The 21682-nt window shown below is 46.9% G+C and overlaps 1 protein-coding gene across 10 annotated transcripts in view; it reads left to right on the forward strand.

Annotated features, from left to right (window-relative positions):
- The window catches only part of EFCAB6 (EF-hand calcium binding domain 6), a 247752-nt gene that overhangs the window by 134802 nt on the left and 91268 nt on the right, over positions 1–21682 (forward strand). The gene's annotated exons all lie outside the window — the stretch shown is intronic.

Here is a 21682-nt window from a genome sequence, read left to right on the forward strand (position 1 = left end):
CTGCCAGAAAGGACTCAGCTTGAAGGGTTCTGCACAGACTTCTCAGGAATTAATTTCAATGATTGCTTAAAATTCCTGTTACGACCCCTCCAGCTAATCATCTCCAGCTATTTTTAAGAAAAGCATTGCAGTTAATATGTAGCAGTGTCTGTGTGGACAAATTTAGAAGAAGGCAATGAAATGTATTTCCAAGAAGAGAATAATTATATCAGTAGCTACTATTTATCTGCCTGGGGGTGGGGTGGGCAGCTACTGAAACAGCCCAGACTTCCCGCCACCCTCCCAAGACTGGATGATGTGCAGACATGGGGCATGGTGAGGGGGACAGATTCAAGAAATATTTGGGGAGAATGGGTAATGGATAAGAAAGAGGCAAATGGGCAAGGATAGTTCCTCGATCTCTGGGTTGAGGGACCGGCTGGCTGATAATCAGTCGTCGATAACTCCGGCGAGCGGGACGGATGGTGGTATGTGGGTGCGAATCACCTGACGCTCCCAGGGTGCCTTGTCCTAGACTCCTTTGTCCCCAAGTCCCCTGGCACAGTCCTGACCCCTCACGCCCCACAGTCTAGAACGACCATATATGTGCTCAATGCTCTCGATTATGGAGTCGGTTCACAGGTTCACAGGAGACCAGGAACCCACCAGGCTGCCGCTGGTTGTTCAGAGGGACGGTGCTTCCCTTAGAGAAGGGCGGTGGGTGGCGGCAGAGCGGGGACGCCCGCCCAGACCGCAGACCCCCCGCACAGCTCTTTCCACTGCTCGCCCGAGAACAGGCCAGTAAGCTCAGCGGCGGGTTCTTCCATCCCAGGGCTTCTGCGCCATCGCTAGGCCAGCGACCCCCTTGCGGGCACCTCTAGTTCGCATCCCGGAGCACTGTCCTAAAACTTCAGTCTCTGCTCCCCGCCTGCCTGCTGGACTTCTTCACGCGGGTGTCTAGAAACGCCCGTGTTCTCGCCAAGGCCGTTCTGCTGGCAGCCTGGCCATGCTCAAGGACGACCTCTTCCCAGTTGCCGGGGGCTCCAGTCTGGGGTCTTCCTTGACTCTCCTCTTTGTCTCACACCCACTGCCGGTGCATGAACAGAGCCAACGGGCTTTGTGTGTTCTCAACCCAGCAGCCAGAGTCACACTCCAACAGGTCCGACAGAAGGGGCCACTCCTGCTCGGAACCCTCCCACGGCCCCCCACCTCGCTCGCATACAAACCAGAGTCCTCACAGGGCCTAGAGGCTCCTGCGCTGCCCAGCCCCTCACTATCTCTCTGATTTCCACTCTTCCCGCCCTCCCCACTGCTCACTTCGCTCGGGCCACGCCAGCCTCCTGCTCTCCCGCAGACCGCTCCGCCTTGGCACGGGCTGTCCCCTCCACCTGGAGGACTGTCATTCCTATGGCAAATACAACCTGCTCTCCCACCTCGATCTCCTTTACCCCATTTTTCTTCTCGCGATGTTACCACCCACTACCACACATCTTGTGCTTAGAACCCTTCCGTTCATTCCTTCGCTCTGCTGTTTGCTCGATTTCCTCCATTAAAACGTGTGCTCCGAAGGTGGACATTTTTGTGTCTTTGGGACAGTGATGCATCCCAGATGCTTGGCGTGAAGCAGGGCCCTACATTTACTGAATGAGTGGATGGGATTGAAGAGTAACTATAGAGTCCCCAGGGGAGCCCAGGACGGACGCCGCTTGGGGACTGAGGGAGACGGGTGTGTCGAAAACCCACCAGGATTTCTAGGCATGAGGCTGGCTCCCACACCGCCCGTGGCGATGCCCAAGCCCACCCAAGCCCCCTCCTCCGCCCCCTGAGTTTCCGTGCATTCTTGCTGACCTTGAGGGGCACCTACTAGAACACTTGTTCTTTTGCCTGATTCCTGGCAGTGCCTGAGTGCCTCTCCTTCTCCCTCTCGGATCTCCTGGCTTCCCCAAGACTCCCCTGCCTCCTGAAGGTGTGCCCACGGTGAGGGGACAGGGAAGGAGAAACCACAAAAGGACAGGGCCAACATGCCGGGAGAAAAGTTGATGGGTGTTTTAACGAGCAATTCGCTGTGAACCCGATGAGGCAGATTATCGGCTGATGTCCCCCCTGGTGACTTGTGGGGTTTAACCTTTGGGAAGCATCCTGTCGTTGACCAACCTTTTAGCCCAAAGGTCAACAACCATGGGGTGATTTTAAACAGTCCACCTGGGACCTAGGTTTGAACTTCAAAAGCTAATAACTTCAAAGCATTATGTAAATATAAACTCCATTGTTAATCGAAGAGCTTGTTTCTAGATCAAGGCGCTTCTCCTACCAGGGAGGTCGGAGCTGGAGAAAAGGTCTTACACCACAGAAAGAAACAAGAGTTTAGATTAGACATAATGCAGGGCATCTGGACATTGAAGGCTTGGGAATGTCGAACTTCAGTGGTAACGGTAAGGAAACCTTTGGAATCGACTCCTCTGAGGTCTTCAAGGATAAATGACAATAGCAAGTGTGTAATCGTAGTAACAGCAGTAATAGCCGCGATGACAATGACGGCCGCCCCTGGAAAGTGACAATGCTGAGCGTGCTCATCACCACGGCCACCAGAGGTCCAGCCCCTCCTGTGCGCCCACATTGCACCCTGTTGCTTCGCGCATCTGATCCCTAATCCTCAGAGAGACACTGTGGGGTGGACGTGACGCTGTGCCCGTTCCACAAGTTGAGGGGACCGAAGCTCGGAGTTAGGACAGTGGCTCAGTGTTGTTCAGCTGGTAAGCCGTTCGGGCACTTGGACTGGAATCCACGTCAGTCTCTCTCAGCCTCAGACCCTTGCTGGGTGGGTTTGCTGGGTGTAAGATGGCGTTGCTGGATATAATTGCTGGCAGCTTTGAGGTTGTATCTGGCCTCAGGATTTTGGAAGACGAACATTCATTTTACTAACAGTGTTCTGTAATTTCTTGCTATCATTTTGGTCATGGATATGCAATGTTCTTGCCCTCCTTTCCCCCCAGATCTGTACTGCCCCAATTAGTTTGATACGGTGGTTGCCGATTTTCATCCCAGAGGACTTGGGAGTGAGGCTCTCAGTCACATGCACCTGCTTGCCCAATTATGCCTGCATGCGGTTGTTCATAATTTGAACGTAGGCAGCGCTTAGCCTTGGTCCAGATACCTTGTCCTCTAAATGAGAAGTGCTGATTATTTATTCTCACCAGCCATTGCCTAACCAGTGGCCGCCCGTACAGGTTCAGCGAGGGAAAGGTGTAATAGAATCTCCAACCGGGTGGGAACTTAGGGGTCACCAAATCCTGGGAGCCCCTGTTGTTGTCATTGCTGGGAACACCGTTTCACGTTTCACCACCTCGGTCAGGAAGATTTTGTCTACAGTAGGATTCATTTGTTAACTAATAGCCTGTCTCCCCCTCTTTTTTCTCTCTTTAATATAAAAGATTTCAGAGTTTCTGGAGAGCGAGGTGACCAGCGACAGCACACGGAGTCGACAGTCCTGCCAGTGGCAGAGCTGTGGGGGTCTTAATGACCTCGGTGTGCTTTCTGTGGTTAAATGGGTCGTTTCCTCTGGGGACGGTGGGGGGGCTATTCTTTCTGGAACGCCACTAGATCTGGTCTGGGCACGTTGCACCCGACGTTAAACCATCTCTCACGGCAGCCCTGAAGGCGTATCTGTCTCCCAGGAAATGCCCCTCTCCCTGATCATTGTTTGCTTTGGCTGCTGTACCGCATGGCCTGTGACTTTCTCATACTTCGTAACGTGTCGTTTTATTTAGATGACAAGTTGAGAACCAGCAGTGGTGCAGGAAAACTGGCATTGAACTCCAGGGTGATCTAGAATCTTTATGTTCCCTCTCTGGGTGCTTTTCTTTTCTTCTTGCCCTCTCCTGCACATGCTGAGTTAGCAGAAAAACCCCCAAACCGTGTCTTATGTAAGAGAGGTGGTTACTTTTCCGTCACGTAACAGGGGGCCCAGATGCTATCTGGACAGGCCAGGGTATCAGCTCTGCAGGGTCTCAGAGGTCCAGGCCGCGTCTAGCTTTCTCCTCTTTCAGCCTCCTGCCCGTGCATGGAACACAGCTGCTGGAGCACCAGCCATCACACACACCTCTCAACCATAAAGAAGGGGCAGGTGAAGGCAAAAGGCTTGAGCCACACAAGTCTGCCTGCCTGCCTTCCTTCCTTCCTTTTTTTTTTCTTTTTCTTTTCTTCTTTTCTTTTCTTTCTCTTTCTTTCTTTCTTTCTTCCTTTCTCTCTCTCTTTCTTTCTTCCTCTCTTTCTCTCTTCCTTCCTCCCTCCCTCCCTTCCTCCCTTCCTCTCTTTCTCTCTCTCTCTTCCTTCCTTCCTCTTTCTCTCTTTCTCTTTCTTTCTTCCTTCCTTCCTTCCTTCCTCCCTCCCTTCCTCTCTTTCTCTCTCTCTCTTTCTTCCTTCCTCCCTTCCTCTCTTTCTCTCTCTCTCTCCCTTCCTTCCTTCCTTCCTTCCTTCCTTCCTTCCTCCCTTCCTTCCTCCCTTCCTCTTTTTCTCTCTCTCTCTTTCTTCCTTCCTCTTTCTCTCTTTCTCTTTCTTCCTTCCTTCCTTCCTTCCTTCCTTCCTCCCTCCCTCCCTCCCTCCCTTCCTCTCTTTCTCTCTCTCTCTTTCTTCCTTCCTTCCTCCCTTCCTCTCTTCCTCTCTTTCTCTCTCTCTCTTTCTTCCTTCCTTCCTCCCTTCCTCCCTTCCTCTCTTTCTCTCTCTTTCTTCCTTCCTCTTTCTCTCTTTCCCTTTCTTCCTTCCTTCCTTCCTTCCTTCCTTCCTCCCTCCCTCCCTCCCTCCCTCCCTTCCTCTCTTTCTCTCTCTCTCTTTCTTCCTTCCTTCCTTCCTCTCTTTCTCTCTCTCTCTCCCTCCCTTCCTTCCTTCCTCCCTTCCTCTCTTTCTCTCTCTCTTCCTTCCTCCCTCCCTTCCTCTCTTTCTCTCTCTCTCTTCCTTCCTTCCTTCCTTCCTTCCTTCCTTCCTTCCTTCCTTCCTTCCTTCCTCTCTTTCCCTCTTTCTTTCTTCACTCTCTTGGAAGCTTCTCTCAGCAGCTTCATATTATGGACCAGGCTATGTTATGCAGAGGACTTATAAGCAGATATATGTGATTTTTTGCTGGGTACATAACTACCTTTAGAAAAAGCAAGGTTCCGTTCCTAAGGGAGAAGGAGAGAGTATACATCGGGCAGGCCAACATAATGGTCTCTGCCATCGTTTCTCTCGGTAAACATTTCGAGGCTGCCTGCTCACACTTGGTATGGGACTAAACCCCATGGGGATGTGGAAAAGGCAGGGGTTTTGTTGCTTGGGGCCAGTGACCCATGGGGAACATGAAATGACAAAACATCCAAGGACACGTGAGTTGACATTCGTCTAATTGTGTATAATTAGACTAATGGAGCTGTTCCATCCATCAGGAATTTGAGGGCAGCTTTACAATTACAGTTCCGTGTAATTGGCTGTTCCTGACGGGACATTGTTACTCTTCGCCCACAGTAAATACACTGTATGTTGTTCGGTTCACTGTTCTCCTTAGTCCCATCCCCGGAGTCCCAGCTGAGGCCTCTGGAGACAGACGTAGGGCTGCAGAGCTCACCAGCAAGCCTACACAGCCCCTGAGGCCTATATTAGCAAAGCGAGAGTCTGTAGCAGCCGCCCCGCACCCCGAGCGCCCCAGATTCTTGCTGCCTATGCCTTCTGGCTTCTCACCTGCCTTACTTAGGAGGAGGTGAGCTCTCGTTCCAGCAGAGCACCCCACGCCCTTTGGGTGCTGGTCAGACTCACGTGTCCGGGAACTGGCCCCTTGCCACCCCTAACCATCACTTCCTAATCACACAGCCTTTCCCACTTGGGGGTCAGGGGCCTGAATATAAACCAAGCTTCACAAACACCATCGAGCCTCGCAAGGGCCTCGGGTGTGGATGAGCAAATTAAACGAGTATGGTGACTCGTGGAGAAGTCGATTTTGTTTTCAAGTTGAGTATTAAATATTTTCCTTTGTCTGGTTTTAAACCTTCCATTGGGAGCATACGACTCCGGTAAATAAAACAGATATGTAAAAGCTCTTGGTTGTATATTACGGTCAGTTTCGTGAGGGGGAAAAGTGAAAATAAGGGAACAATAACAAGTACAAACATAGAATGAATTCTTGCCATTTTCGACCACATGGATGTATCCCGGGGGCATTATGCTCAGTGAAGTAAGTCAGACAAAGACCAATACCATGTGATTTCACTTACATGTGGAATCTAAAAAACAAAACAAAGGAACAAGCAAAAGAAAGGAAGAGACTCATAGGTACGGGAAAGTGTGGGTTCCCGGAGGTGGGAAGGCCTGGTGACATAGGTGAAGGGGGATAGGTGATATAGGTGACGTAGGTGAAGGGGATTACGAGCTCCAGACTTCCAGTTATAAAATACATAAGTCATGGGGATGTTATGTACAGCATAGGGAATACAGTCAATAATACTGTAATAACTTTGCATGGTGACAGGTGGTAACTAAACTTATCGCAGGGATCATTTTGTAACGTATAAAAACATTGAATCACTATGATGTATACCGAAAACTAATAGGATATTGTATGTCAATCATACTTTGGTTTTAAAAAGTTTAGGGGCTCCTGGGTGGCTCAGTCGGTTGAGCATCCGACTTCGGCTCAGGTCGTGATCTCACGGTTCTTGGGTTCAAGTCCTACATCTGGCTCTGTGCTGACAGCTCAGAGCCTTGAGCTTGCTTCAGATTCTGTGTCTCCCTCTCTCTCTGCCCGTTCCTACTCAAGCTCTGTCTCTGTCTCTCAAAGATAAATAAACTTTGAAAAAAATTTTTAATAAATAAATAAGAAGTTATAAAAGGGCAAACTGAAGCTCTTATAGTAAAAGACACAGATACACCCACAGAGTCAGAGACCCTGAGAGCTGATCTCTATGGGGTCATCTCCCCACATGTGCCCTTTTAAGGGTATTGCTGCTAAAGGCTTCTGATACCACGTTGCATTGTGACTGTTGCGCGGACAGAGAGAAGTTCTCGATGCTCGATCTGCCGGCCCAGTCAGATTCAGTGCACGGAGCCCAGGCTGTCTGTCCTTGTTGGGGGAGAGGGGGCTCATGACTCAGGTAAGAAAACGCTTGGGGAGGAGCAGAGGAAGTGCCGTGCTCTTGAGGAGCGGTGGCAGGGGTAGGGTGAGTAGACCTGGTTCTTTAGCTTTGCTCCAAACAGCTTCCCAACGGTGCCCATGTTTTAAGGGGTGACGGCTGTGTGTTCAGAGTCCCTCACATGCTCACTTTCGCTGTACCACGCCCAGCACACCATCATCACAAGTCTGTATTTCTCCACCTTCTGGCAGCGGCTGCCCTGCCAGAGGCCACAGCTGGATTCTTTCAGCATCTGGCTGCGCCCAAATTGGCCGGATCCTCCAGGGCAGGAGCCGTTCGTTCGTTGCAGACGCCCACTGTTCAACAGACCACGCCTCCCGGGCTTCCGTTTTGCCACGTGTTCTCAGGGCCTGGCTCCCTTGGAGGGCCTTGGTCTCCTAAATCCCGCAGTGTGGGGACTTGCATGCAGGTCCGGAGCTGGGCGCTAGTCTGGAAAGGGAACCCAGTCAGGGTGTCTGCTAGGGCACTAGGAATTACTCCATCCCACCCTGAAGCGGTTGGAGCCTGTCAGTTTTGTTAGTCTTCCCAAAGTAACAACCTCGTACTGTCATTCTTTTCTCATGTATTTGTTCTATATTTGTTTATTTCTGCTGTGAGGTCAATGATCTTTTTTTTCCTTCTCCTTGATTGGGATTTAATTTGCTTTTCTTTTTCTCGTTTCTTGAGATAGAATGTGAAATCATTGCTTTTTAGCCTTCATTTCTCTCGTGTATGAATTGTTGGCTACACATTGCCCTGTAGGTACAGGCTTAGCTACATCCACAGGTTTGGGTATACCATTCATTGTCATTCAGTTTAAAATATGTTATAGCTTCCCTTGTGATTTCTTCTTCTTCCAACGGTTTATTTAAGGAGTGTGTTGTTTAGGGACGCCTGAGTGGCTCTGTCAGTTGAGTGTCCAACTTCAGCTCAAGTCATGATCTCACAGTTACGGGTTTGAGCCCTGAGTCAGGCTTTGCACCGACAGTACAGAACCTGCTTAGGATTCTCACTCTCCCTCTCTCTCTGCCCCTTCCCTGTGCGCTCTCTCTCTCTCTCTCTCTCTCTCTCCCAAAAATGAGCATTAAAAAAGTGTATTGTTTAATTTCCACACAGTTGGGATTTTCTAATTTACCTTTTATTACTGACTTTATTTTATTATTTATTAAAAAAATTTTTTTAATGCTTATTTATTTTTGAGACAGAGAGAAACAGAGCATGAACGGCAAGGATCAGAGAGAGAGGGAGACACAGAATCCCAAGCAGGCTCCAGGCTCTCAGCTGTCAGCACAGTGCCCAACGTGGGGCTCAAACTCACAGACCATGAGATCGTGACCTGAGCCGAAGTCGGAGGCTCAACTGACTGAGCCACCCTGGTGCCCCTATTACTGATTCTAAAGTCAATTCCATTGTGATCAGAGAATAAATTCTAAAGCCTAAATGACTTCAACCAATCCTTTGAGATATATCGAGGCTTGTATTAGGACCCAACACATAGACAATTTTGGTAAATGTTCCATACATCCATGAAAAGAATGTGTACTCCATTGTGGTCCTTCAGTTTTCTAAGTATGTCAATTAGGTTGATTTCATTAATTGTGTTTCAGACCTTCTGTATCCTTATCAAATTGTTGCCTGCTCATTCCATCAGCTATTGTGAGAAGTATGTTAAAGTCACTCATCTCATTTTGGATTTGTCTAGTGAGATCCTTCTTTATTCTGTTGATTTTTACTTTATTCAGTTGACACTAAATTACTGGGTACACATAGATTTAGAATTGCCGCACCTTCCTGTGAATTATCTCCCTTATCATTATGACATGACTCTTGATACAGAGCAATGCTACTTGCCTTCAAGGCTATTTTTGTCTGATAATGATATAGTTACTTTGACTTTCTTTTGATTCATGTTTGCACAATGTAAGCTTTTCTGCCCTTTCAATTCAAACGTTCTGGGTGCCTAATTTATTTATTTATTTTTTTATTAAAAAAATTTTTTTTTAACGTTTATTTATTTTTGAGACAGAGAGAGACAGAGCATGAACGGGGGAGGGGCAGAGAGAGAGGGAGACACAGAATCGGAAGCAGGCTCCAGGCTCTGAGCCATCAGCCCAGAGCCCGACGTGGGGCTCGAACTCACGGACCACGAGATCGTGACCTGAGCTGAAGTTGGACGCTTAACTGACTGAGCCACCCAGGCGCCCCTCTGGGTGCCTAATTTAAAGTAAGTCTCTTGTGGTACCTGGCTGCCTCAGTTGGTGCAATGTGTGACTCTTAATCTCAGGGTTGTAAGTTTGAGCCCCATGTTGGGTATAGAGATTACTTAAAAATAAAATCTTTAAAAAAAAAGAAATAAAAGTAAGTCTCTTATAGGCAGCATATAGTTGATATTTTAGAAGATGTGGTGTGACAGTCTTCTATTTCAAGTATCCTGCCTGTTTTATATTTACTTACTAATATTGTTGGTTTTATATCTATCATCTGAGTTTTTTTTTTTTTTCTATTTGACCAGCTGTCTCATGGAGCTTCTTACCTTTTTTGAAGAGTATTCAGCTATTTCTTTTAGTCCATTTCCCCCTCTGTTAGCTTATTGGTGAGAACATTCTTCTGTCATTCAGACAGAGGCTACACCAGTAATTTCAACATGCATCCTTATCTTATAGTTTGTAGTTAACTATAGGTTATTATGTTTACCACTTCCCTAACAATGCTGGATTTCAAAATGCTTTCATTTCAGGGTGCCTGGGTGGCTCAGTCAGTTAAGCATCCAGCTCTTGGTTTTGGATCAGGTCATAATCTCATGGCTTCATGGGTTCAAGCCCTGCAGTGCAGAGCCTGCTTGGGATTCTCCCCCTCTCCCTCTCTCTCAGCCCCTCCCCTACTTATGATGTCTCTGTCTCTCTCAAAATAAATAAATAAACTTAAAAAGTGCCCCAACTTCAGGTGTCCCTGTCTTTTGTGAGTTATTGTTGTCACACATTTAAATTTATATGTGAGTTAAATCCCATAAGACATTGTTATTATTATTATTATTATTATTATTATTATTATTATTACTAATAAGCTGTCACATGTATCTACAGGTCTAGTCTTCTCTTGTTCTTCCATCGTACGTTTTTGTGCTTGCACCTGTGCGTCTTTTTATTCTGCCTAAAGACCTCCTTTTTGTCCTTCTGCTAACATGAGTGTGGTGGAAACTAACTCTGTTTCCATGGTTTACTCCATTTTCCTTAGTTGGTACCTCAGGTCCGTTTTCTGGCCTAGGACCCCACCCAGGATCCCACATACAGTTAATTGTCACATCTCCTTAGCTCCTCTTGTCTGTGACAGTTTCTCTCTCAGACTTGTTTTTGATGACCTTGACAGTTTTGAGATTACTGGCCAGATATTTTGAGAATGTCACTCTGTTGGGATTTGTCTGATATTTTCCTCATGATTAGAGCAGGGTAATGTTTTTGGAAGGAAGACCATAGAGGTAAAGTACCCTCTGATCGCATCCAATCAGAGGATACGCCATCAACATGACCGATCACTGTTGATATTGACCTTGATCACCTCGCTGAGGTGTCTGTCAGGCTTTTCCACTGTAAATGTACTCTTGTTTCCTTCTCTTTCCATACTGCACTCTTTGGGAAAAAGTCACTATGCACAGCCCACAGTGAAGGAGTGGGGAATTATTATGCTCCATATCTTTAAGGGCAGAATATCTACAGAGACTATTTGGAATGCTTCTGTGTGGGAGAGTTGTATCTTCTGTCCCATGTATTAACTTACTCATTTATTTATATCAGTATGGATTCATGCTTCATTATCCTTTAAATGTCTGTATGATCCTTATAGGGCTTCCTTTTCTACTGGTATTGATAATTCTTTAATCTTTTCTTTGTTTCTCAAATAGTTTAGCTGGAGGTTTATTGTTTATTTGATTGATCGTTTTTATTTTTATTTATTTTTAAAATTTTGTAATGTTTATTTATTTTTGCAAGAGAGAGACAGAGCACAAGCAGGGAGGGGCAGAGAGAGAGAGAGAGAGAGAGAGAGAGAGATCCAGAATCCAAAGCAGGCTCCATGCTCCGAGCTGTCAGCACAGAGCCTGACATGGGGCTCGAACTCATGAACCGTGAGATCATGACCTGAGCTGAAGTCGGACACTTAACCGACTGAGCCACCCAGGCACCCTGATTGATTGTTTTTATAAAACAAGCTGTGTTTTCACTGATTTTCTCTATTTGTCTATATTCTATTTCATTCATTTCTACTCTTATGTCTCATTTCTTTTTTTTATACTTACTTTACTTACTTATTTTTACTTCTTTTGGATTTAATTTACCTGACACAGAAGGGGATTTTTTCTTGGAAGGTTCACCTTGAGAACCTGGTAGAATTCCTGGTGGTAAAATCCATGAAAGTGTGCCCCCCCCCCCAAAAAGACTGGACCCTCCCCCCACCCCCCCACCCCCGAGTTTCTCAGTCTCAAGCTAATGCTCACTTAGCCTGCAGCAGATTGTCAAAATTACCACGTAAATGTTTTTACCAGTTTGTGGCTATAGTGGCTTCTGCTCCAGGTTAGCTGATCTTGGCTGTGATTGTGTGTGTTCACCTGTCTCTCCAGATGTCAGATTTCTCTGATGGCTCTAAGAAAGTTACTGATTTTCAGTATGTTCATCCTTTTTCTTGTTGTAACAATGGAAGTGATGACTTCTAAACTCTTCACGTGTTAAACCTGGAAGCAGAAGTTCACACTTACATTTTAAAGATATTTTAGCTGGGGATAATAGCATTTTAGGTTGGCAATTACTCTCTCCTGGCATGTTTAAGATATCATTCCACTGTCTTCTGCCTTCTATCAGTTGTGTTGATAAATAAACCATCAGTCTTACTGCTGTACATTTGAATGCAATGTGTCTTTTTATTTCTCTAGAAGGTTTTTAGCATTTTTCTTTTGGTCTTTGGGTTTTAGCAGTTTTCTAGATGTGTCAAGGTGTTACTTTCTTTGAATGCGTTCTGCTGGAGTTTGCAAGTCTTCTTGAATCTTTAGGTGGATGTGTTTGATAAATAAATTGTGGAAAATTCCCACCCATTATTTCTTTTCCTTCTACTTATGCCAGTTTTCTCTGTCTTTCTTAGATTCCAATTACGGATGTTAGACCCTTTGACAATATCTCACTTGTATCTCACTCTTTTATGCATTTTCCACTATTTTTCTTTCAGGGCGTCAGCCCCAGAATTTTCCACTGTCTTCTAGTTCATTAATCTTGTGTTCAGCTTTTTCTGATCTGTGGTTAATTTTATTCATATAAGTTCTTAATTTTAGTATTTTTTCAGTTGTGGGATTTCCATTTGGTTATTTTTAATATATTCCATATTTGTGTCTTTTCTTCTGTTGTCTCAACATATACCTGTATTTTCTTGAACATATTATAGCTATTTAAAGAACTTTTTTCCTGCTAATTCAGTATCTGTGTCACCTATGGATCTTCTTCTATTGTCTGTTTTATCCCTTGATTTTGAGTCAGATGGCTCTGTCTCTGGGAGTGCCAGACAGATTTTTATTAAACGCCAGATATTGTGTTAAGAAAATTGAGAGGCTCTAGATAGTGGTACCATTTCCTTTGCTAGGCACATAGAGTGGAAACTGATGACCTTAATCTAGTTAGGGACTGAGTCTATTTGAGGCTGGATTAAAGGCTCCATTTGATTTGATTTTTAAATTTCTATTCCTAGAGTATAGCCTCCAAAGTTTGCAACCCAGAATCTGGGTTATTCTCTGAGCCTTTGCTTCTGAGAAATCCTGAACTTTAAACTTTTGTTTGTCAGGACCACAAAGTGACAAAAAAAAAAAAATCACATCTGCTTTTTAGAAGCTTTCTACCTTGATACTTAGTTTTCTGTTCCACATAACTTCTGAACTCAGCAAACACCTTGAGGGGGAAACCAGTAGTGTTGGGCTCAGTTCTCTGCTACCCCTTCTCACGAGGAATCTATTCAAGTCTCTGGTTTTGGTATCAGGGGTCCCATGGGCTCATCACAAGTTCTGTTGGCTTCTCTACCTGCTGGTAGTGACTGTCTGCCTGGGTCACCAGCCACATCCAGCCCTGAGTCTCTTGTCCTGCTCCCAGAATGCTTGAGTGAGGGCCCCCTCCTCTCAGACTGTTGTCCCTTGGAGTCCTGGTTGCCTCAGCAGCTCTCTGTACTTCAAACAGATGTTTTTCTGTATTTTATCTGGCTTTTCTATTTGTTCTCAATGGAAGTATAGACCTTCTACGAGGCGCTCCAACACACTGAACATCAACCATTCCCTTTCTGATGGGCATTCGCTTCTCCTTTTCTTTTTAAAATCCCTTTAAACTATCTTTCTTTATGTGTCTCTAATACTGATGTTTTTATTTCTGTGGAGCAGATTCCCAGGAGTAGGATTGCTTGATCTAACATTACACGCACGCACGCGCGCGCGCGTTGTCTGCTTTCTAAAGCCACACTATACCCTCTCTCTCCGCCCCTCCCCCGTTCATGTTCTGTCTCTCTCTGTCCCAAAAATAAATAAAAAAGCGTTGAAAAAAAAAATTAAAAAAAAAAAAAAAAAAAAAGGGGCGCCTGGGTGGCGCAGTCGGTTAAGCGTCCGACTTCAGCCAGGTCACGATCTCGCGGCCCGTGAGTTCGAGCCCCGCGTCAGGCTCTGGGCTGATGGCTCGGAGCCTGGAGCCTGTTTCCGATTCTGTGTCTCCCTCTCTCTCTGCCCCTCCCCCGTTCATGTTCTGTCTCTCTCTGTCCCAAAAATAAATAAAAAAGCGTTGAAAAAAAAAAATTTAAAAAAATAAAATAAAATAAAGCCACACTATAGCGTTTCCTATTTCTAATAGCTATGTATGAGAGTATATTTTTCTCCAGCCTCTATTAGAAGTAGTCATTATAGCTCTTTTAAATTTTTGCTGGTCTGATAGTTTTAAAGTAATAGTTCAGTTTAACTTTAATTTGTATTTATTTCCCTGACTACTAGTAAATGTATGATTTTCTTGATATTAGGATTTGTTCTCCTGTGAGTTGCCTATTTACATCCTTTGCCCTCTTCTTAATGTTTAAGAGATGTTTATTATAGATATCCTTATTTATCCTGTGTTCATAAGATGCTTTGAATTTCCAGTTTACCCCTATTCTCTGGATTCTCACCCTTGCGACTCTCTTCCCTGCAAGTCTCTCTCTCTCTCTCTCTCTCTCTCTGTCTTTTTAAAGTTTATTTATTTATTTTGAGAGAGAGAGAGAGTACAAGTGGGGAAGGGGCAGAGAGAAGGAGAGATGAATCCCAAGCTGGCTCCACACTGTCAGCGCAAGCCCCATGTGGGGCTTGAACTCACAAACTGTGAGATCATGACCTGAGCCAAGATCAGAGTCAGATGCTTAAATGACTGAGCCACTGAGGTACCCCTGTATGCCTCTTAATTAGAACCCAGCCTCTGCTCTCCCAGCTCCTACCACTCTTCTCTGACACTTCTCTGGCCAGTTCCAGCCCGGTTCTCTCCTAGGGCACTGCTTACTGGTAGCCCCATCTCCCTCACTCAACTGTGGGCTCAACAAGGGCAGTTATCTGTGTCTTTTTCATTCTCTACCTTATCCTCAACATCTAAAACAGGGGCCAGCATAAAAGTGCTCAATAGATTGGGGCGCCTGGGTGGCTCAGTCGGTTAAGTGTCTGGCTTTGGCTCAGGTCATAATCTCACCATTCTGAGTTCGAGCCCCGCATCGGGCTCTGTGCTGACAGCTCGGAGCCTGGAGCCTGCTTCGGATTCTGCGTCTCCCTCTCTCTCTGCCCCTCCCCCACTCGTGCGCTCGCGCTCTCTCTCTGTCAAAAATAAATAAACATTAAAAAAAAAAGTGCTCAATAGATATTTTTTAAATGAACCCAGTCAATTTTGGAAAGCATTACAGTATCATGGTTTAAAATGTAGACTCTGGATCCAGACTGCTGGAGCTGGAATCACAGCTCTGTTATTTAATACTTGTGTGACCCAGGTGCCCGGGTGGCTCAGTCAGTTAAGCATCTGACTCTTGATTTCAGCTCAGGTCATGATCTCCCGCTTCATGAGATCAAGACCTAAGTTGGGCTCTCTGCTGACAGTGCAGAGCCTGCTTGGTATTCTCTCTCTCCCTTTCGCTGCCCCTCCACCCCCCAATAAATATTTATTTATTTATTTTCCATTTAAAATGGAAAATTCTTTAAAAAAATCCCTGTGGGACCTTGGGCAAACCTCGTTATGCCTCAGTTTCCTCATCCCTAAGATGGAAATCATAGGAGTAGCTACACCATAGGATTGTTATTAGAATAAATGAGCACATATATGTGTGTTAGTTTCCTAGGGATTTGTAACAAATTACCACAAACTAGATGGCTCAGTACAACAGAAATTTATTCTCTCGCAGAGAATACTCCTGGAAGCAAGATGTCCGAAATCAAGGTGTCCACAGAGTCAGGCTCCCTCTGATGGTTGTAGAAGAGGATCCTTCCCTTCCTTGACTGTTCCAGCCTCTGATGGTTGCTGGCATTCCTTGGCATTCCTTGGCTTTGAAGCTGCCATTACTCCATTATCTGACTGCTTCCTTTTGTCTCTCTGTGTCTTTACATGCTGTCTCCTCTCTGTGTGTCTGTGTCCAGAGTTCCTTCTAGTAAGGATTCCATTCACTGGTTTGGGGGCCCACCCTAGTCCAGTATGACCTCATCATAGCTTGATTACATCTGCAAAGACCCTATTTCCATTCAAGGTCCATTCACGAGAACCTGGGTTAAGACTTGAACATATCTTGGGGCGCCTGCATGGCTCAGTTGGTTGGGTGTCCGACTTTGGCTCATGTCATGATCTTGCGGTTCGTGAGTTCGAGCCCCATGTTTGGTTCTGTGCTGACAGCTCAGAGCCTGGAGCCTGTTTCGGATTCTGTGTCTCCCTCTCTCTCTTCCCCTCCCCTACTCACACTCTGTCTCTGTCTCTGTCTCTCTCTCTCTCTCTCTCTCTCTCTAAAAAATAAACATTAAAAACAATTTTTTTATAAAGACTTTAGCACATCTTTTGAGGGGACATAATTCGACTCAGTACCATATGTAAACCCTTTCAGTAGGGCTTGGCCCTTGGGTTCATTCTTGTATCCTTAGTGCCTTCGATAATTCCTGGCCTACAGGTGTCCAAAATAATCTGGTGAATTAATTAATGGACCAATGCTTTGTCCTCTGGCCTACAAATATATTTTCAAAATCTATCATTTGTCTTTTTGTTTTATTATATCTTTTGCCATTAAAATGTTTTAAGTTTTGTACAACCAAATATATTTGTCTTCCTTCCTGGCTTCCTTTTTTTCTTTTTTTAAAAATAAATGCTGGGTTTGTAGTCTTGGTTAATAAGTTGTCATGCCTCTAGCCCCCAGGTTTCCCTCCCATATTTTATAGATAATGTCCTAGACTTTCTTACAAGAATTTTTACATTTTATTTTTTAATGAAATGCTTAGTCTATATGGAATTAATGTTTGTTTTTGGTGTAAGATGGGGCTCTTCTGTATTTTCCCACTGGATTGTCACTTGTGAAATTCTCATTATACCAGAGTCTAAGTCTGGAAATTTCCATTCTGTTATACTGGTCTTACATCTTTTCTGTATCAATGCAATATGTTTTTTTTTTTTTTAACTTAGTGAAACTGATTTTTCCTCCTTTTTCTTCCTTTTTATGTTTTTTAGGCTATTCTGAGGCTATGTTTGTATTTTTCCATATAAATTTTACCCATTTGTCCCCCAAATGCATTATTATAATCACAATTGGACTTACATTAAATTTATGTATTAGAAATGTATCTCCTTTGGAATCATGGAGAGAGAGCATACCAGGATGTGCAGAAGGGGAGAACGGAGGGCCTTTTGTTGCCTAAGGGAGTGCAGTCATTCAGAGTCGACTCTGCCCACTGCACTCGACCCTCAGCTCTGGGTTTCACAGCTTGTGTCCACTTGCCCCTTGGACAACAGATCAGGCCCTAGGACTTGAGAACAGCCTCCTCTAAGGGGGGAGTGGCTTGTCTGCTCCTGTCTTCAGTCTTCACAATTTGTTACTCATCCGCCCACAGAACTCTCTAAGGTTTTACACATGTGTGCAAAAATGAGCCGGGTTCTGGGTATTTGCCACTAGAAGTACGTGTCTGGTCGATTTACTCATCACGCCTGGAATTCCTCTTGACGTTGAAAACCTATCAGAGCACCTTATCTTCTATTCTCAGACGGAGGCCATCTCATTTCACGGTTTTTGAAGGTTAGTGTTGGTTCAGCATCTTGTCCTTCTGAGCCATTGGAACACAATTCTAGTCTTGTTGGATTCTACAGGAATAACATATTTTAAAAAATCTAAACGAAATCATCATTGTCATCATCATGCCCGCAGCAAAAGAGAAAAAAACTACGGCTTCACAACTTGGGGTCGCTGTTGACAAGCCATTGCTCTGTCTTGAAGGTCCGCGGTCGGGCCCTAGGTTGGAGGAAGGATTGTTGTTGAAAAAGCAGTGCATTCCCATCGCTGGGGGAACGGGTAGGGTTACATCAGGTGGACCAGACAGAGCTAGCCTTATGGACTAGAAATTTCTAGATCAGGGATGTGGTCGGACTGTGATCATGGCGTGTTTCCGGTGGTCACAGCGTTGCCACCAAATTGATAGAATTTCATAGGTGCAAAGAGCTGGAAAGGCCCTCAGAGCTGGTGCACCTATCGTTACCCTCTCTTCACCCCGGCTCCTCCGTTGTTCACCATCTCAGTGGATGCTTCCCTCACCCAGGGGTGTCGGGCTTGGTCGTGTGGCTTTCCTTGACCTGGCGTGTGGCAGATGTGACCTGAGCAGCAGCCTCAGATCTGCTGCGTGCTTTTGCTTGGCCCGGTGCTCCAGCGATCTGCCAGTGGAAGGGCCTGCCCGGGGCAGCTGTGTCCCTTCAGTTTGATCCCCAGAATGAATGCACGCGGAACAGGCCGGAATCCAACCTGCGGCCCGATGCCAAGCCAGTCGACGCGCAGCCTGAATCAGAAACACCTAGCCAAATCCATCTTACATCCGCCAGACTGGACTTGACCTGCAGAGCCGTGAGCGTGAGAATAAATGCTTGTTTCCTTGTCAGCCGCCGGGCTTTGGACGTTTGTCATGCAGAAGCTGGCTCATGGAGCCCCTGTTCCCGTTGCAACCTTGTTCCAAACATGTAGTACGTCTAGGCTGGGGGACTCTCAAACCCAGCCTCAGTGGCATCCTCTGCAGACTGCCCAGGCTGTGTCATTTGAATAGGGAGTGACACACTGGCCAGCGTGTGGCTGTGCGGCAGAAACCACCACTGCTCGTCATTGACAGAGCCGGAAGCCTCAACCGTGAGTCCAGACTCAGTCGCCAGTGCTGGGCTGTTGCCACTGGCCACCAAGCGTCCCTGGGCAGTCACCCCAGTGGAGTTTCTGCACACTATTCCCAGGCGTCCCCGGGCTCCGGGCTCCTCGTCTGTAAAAGGCGAGGCTGAAGCTGATGCTGTCCAGGCTCTCCCGTGCGACACCTTGGCTCTAGCAGCTGTAGCTGTGTCTTTTCAGGAAACAGATGGCTTATTTAGCCTTCCCCCTGAACTTTGACCTCCTCATTTGTGAGACGGAGCGTTGTGAAGTTTAAATGAAATAACGCGCGAAAGTCGCTTGGCACGGTGGCCGGCGCCCGGTAGCTCGTCAGTCAAATTCTCCTTCTCAACGAGAGAGAAAGCCCGGCTTCTCTTTCTCGACGGAAGCCTGTGAAGCTTCCCTTACTACCTGGCATCAGGAAGGCGTGTGTAGGGCGGTGAGGCCAGCCCTTGCCCTTGTCGTCAGACCGTCAGTGCTGAGTCTCTGTTCCAGACGCTCGCCAGCCTGAACTCTCGCACCTGAGCCACCGTCTCCGGAACACCTCCCGCCAGCAGTGTTCTCTTGCCGGGGACTTTTATCTGAGCCGCTCCGGACTACGGTGATTCACTGCAGGCAGATCCTGGCTGTAAGAAATGCTGAAGGAGTCTGATGCTGGGTGGAGCTCAGATGACCAAGAAGGAATAAGGAATGTTGGAAATGGTACTTAGCCGATGAAATATAGAAGCCTGGTTTTTCATCGTTAAAAAAAATGCACCCGAGTGCTTCAAGCAAACATTATAACATTGTCTTGGGTTAATAACATATGTAGACCTGTAGCTTAGAGGACAGGGGGCAGGGTAGGGCCTGTATGGTTGCTAGGGTTCTTCATTTTATGTGAGGTGGTTCGCTACGAGCTCCAAATAGACTGTGAAAAGTTAGCGGTATGGGGCGCCTGGGTGGCGCAGTCGGTTAAGCGTCCGACTTCCGCCAGGTCACGATCTCGCGGTCCGTGAGTTCGAGCCCCGCGTCAGGCTCTGGGCTGATGGCTCGGAGCCTGGAGCCTGTTTCTGATTCTGTGTCTCCCTCTCTCTCTGCCCCTCCCCGTTCATGCTCTGTCTCTCTCTGTCCCAAAAATAAATAAAAAACGTTGAAAAAAAAATTTAAAAAAAAAAAAGAAAAGTTAGCGGTATATATTCTCCCCGGAGCAACCACCAAGAAGAGGGTGCAGAGAGCCATAGCAGACCAGCGTGACTCACATGGAGAGACTGGTGATGTTTCTTTTTTTTTTTAATTTTTTTTTAACGTTCATTTATTTTTGAGACAGAGAGAGACACAGCATGAACGGGGGAGGGGCAGAGAGAGAGGGAGACACAGAATCGGAAGCAGGCTCCAGGCTCTGAGCCGTCAGCCCAGAGCCCGACGCGGGGCTCGAACTCACAGACCGCGAGATCGTGACCTGGCTGAAGTCGGACGCTTAACCGACTGAGCCACCCAGGCGCCCCGTGAGACTGGTGATGTTTCTATCCCCGGATGCTCTGCAGTGGCCGGGCTTGGAAAGACCAAGTCCCTCACCCCGCTTCTTGTTGTGGGCACCCCTTGGGGAGCCCCTGTCTTCACCGAGAGAGCCAGCAGGGGTCCTGTGCAACGACATGGCCTCCTGTGGAAGAACCAGTCTGAGATCTAAGGGACATCCCAGGGACAGCAGAAGTGACAATTCTGTGAATCAGAATGTACCAGACCATGGCTTGTCACTCTTTGAGGAACTCACTTCATGAGATGCCTCCTAGAAAAGACCAAAGGACTTGGCTTGAATGGTTAAACGTTTTGAAACCTGCCTTGTAGATGCTGCAGTTTGGGCTTACGCTGTTTGGTAAATTGCCTCCGAGCGTCATGATAAGTCTAGCTGATTTGCTGCTGTGTTCCTCCCAGAAATGAGAGTGTGCAAAGGGGAGGCTCTAGAGACACGCATGTTTGGAAAGTGCTTAGTGCCTCTTCTAGTGATCACACCCTCCGGGTTTCCCGTCCTCTGTGATGCTCTGTGCCCGCAGGGGAGGGCACGCCTACAACCCCAGGACAGGCTGCTGAAGGCGTGCCCAGCCTCCCTGGTGCCTCACAAGCCTCCAGGCTGCGAAACATTTGCCTACAGACATTTCCTTACTATCCGCTACATATGTTTTTATGAAAGGACTGAGCAGGAGGAATTTGCAATGAATAATTCATGTGTAATTGTTTTCAAAATATAAAGTTATTTTTCAAAGAAAGCAACCAGTCTATCCGTTTCAGAGTCCCCCTGCCGCTTGGGTGCTTCTGCGTGGGCTGCAGCTTTCCATCGAAACCCTCGTGTCGTCCTGTGCTGGGCCAGTCTCCTCCGCAGAGCTGGGACGGGGTGCCTGTGCAGGTGGCGCGGAGCTGTCAGATTTCCCGGCCAGCACTGCCTGCCCAGGTCCCCAGGCAGGCCTTCGGGGACGGTCTTGGCATCCGGCGCCGCTCTCCACCGGGCCCCTGCAGACAATACCACAGCACCTGCATTCCCTGCCCTTTCCACTCTGCTTCCAATGCCGCACCAAATACACCCTGCGGCTTGTTTACTTGAAGCCACACACACGAGCCAAGCCACGGCCAGGGCCTGACCAACTGGGCTGGTGCAGGTACAGCGAGCCACGGTCCCGTTCAGTTCATTACTGACACTGATGGTGAGAATAAGAACAAGGCAATGGTGCCAGCTCCCTGGGTCCTAGTGCCACACACCCAGAAGGACGGCACCCAGACAGAAGGAGCCAAGCACTACACACAAGTTGTAGGCACCCTGCTGCAGCCAAGTGGGTTTACACTCTGCAGCTCTAGTGTGAAGAGGCCGGGGCAGAAGGCTCTGCGTCTGTAAAGAGCTCAGCACAGTCCTGGCACGTAGCAGGCAATAAGCATGATGGTGGTGATGATGGTGGTGATGGTGGTGGTGGTGATGGTGATGGCGACGATGGTGGTGATATTGATGATGATGGTGGTGATGATGGTGGTGGTGATATTCATGATGGTGGTGATGGTGGTGGTGGTGATGGTGATGGCGATGATGGTGGTGATATTGATGATGGTGGTGATGGTGGTGGTGGTGATGGTGATGATGATGATGGTGGTGATATTGATGATGGTGATGATGATGGTGGTGATATTGATGATGATGGTGATGATGATGGTGGTGATGATGATGATGGTGA

The sequence above is a fragment of the Neofelis nebulosa genome, chromosome 8 (assembly GCF_028018385.1).
Source record: "Neofelis nebulosa isolate mNeoNeb1 chromosome 8, mNeoNeb1.pri, whole genome shotgun sequence".
Lineage (NCBI taxonomy): Eukaryota > Metazoa > Chordata > Mammalia > Carnivora > Felidae > Neofelis > Neofelis nebulosa.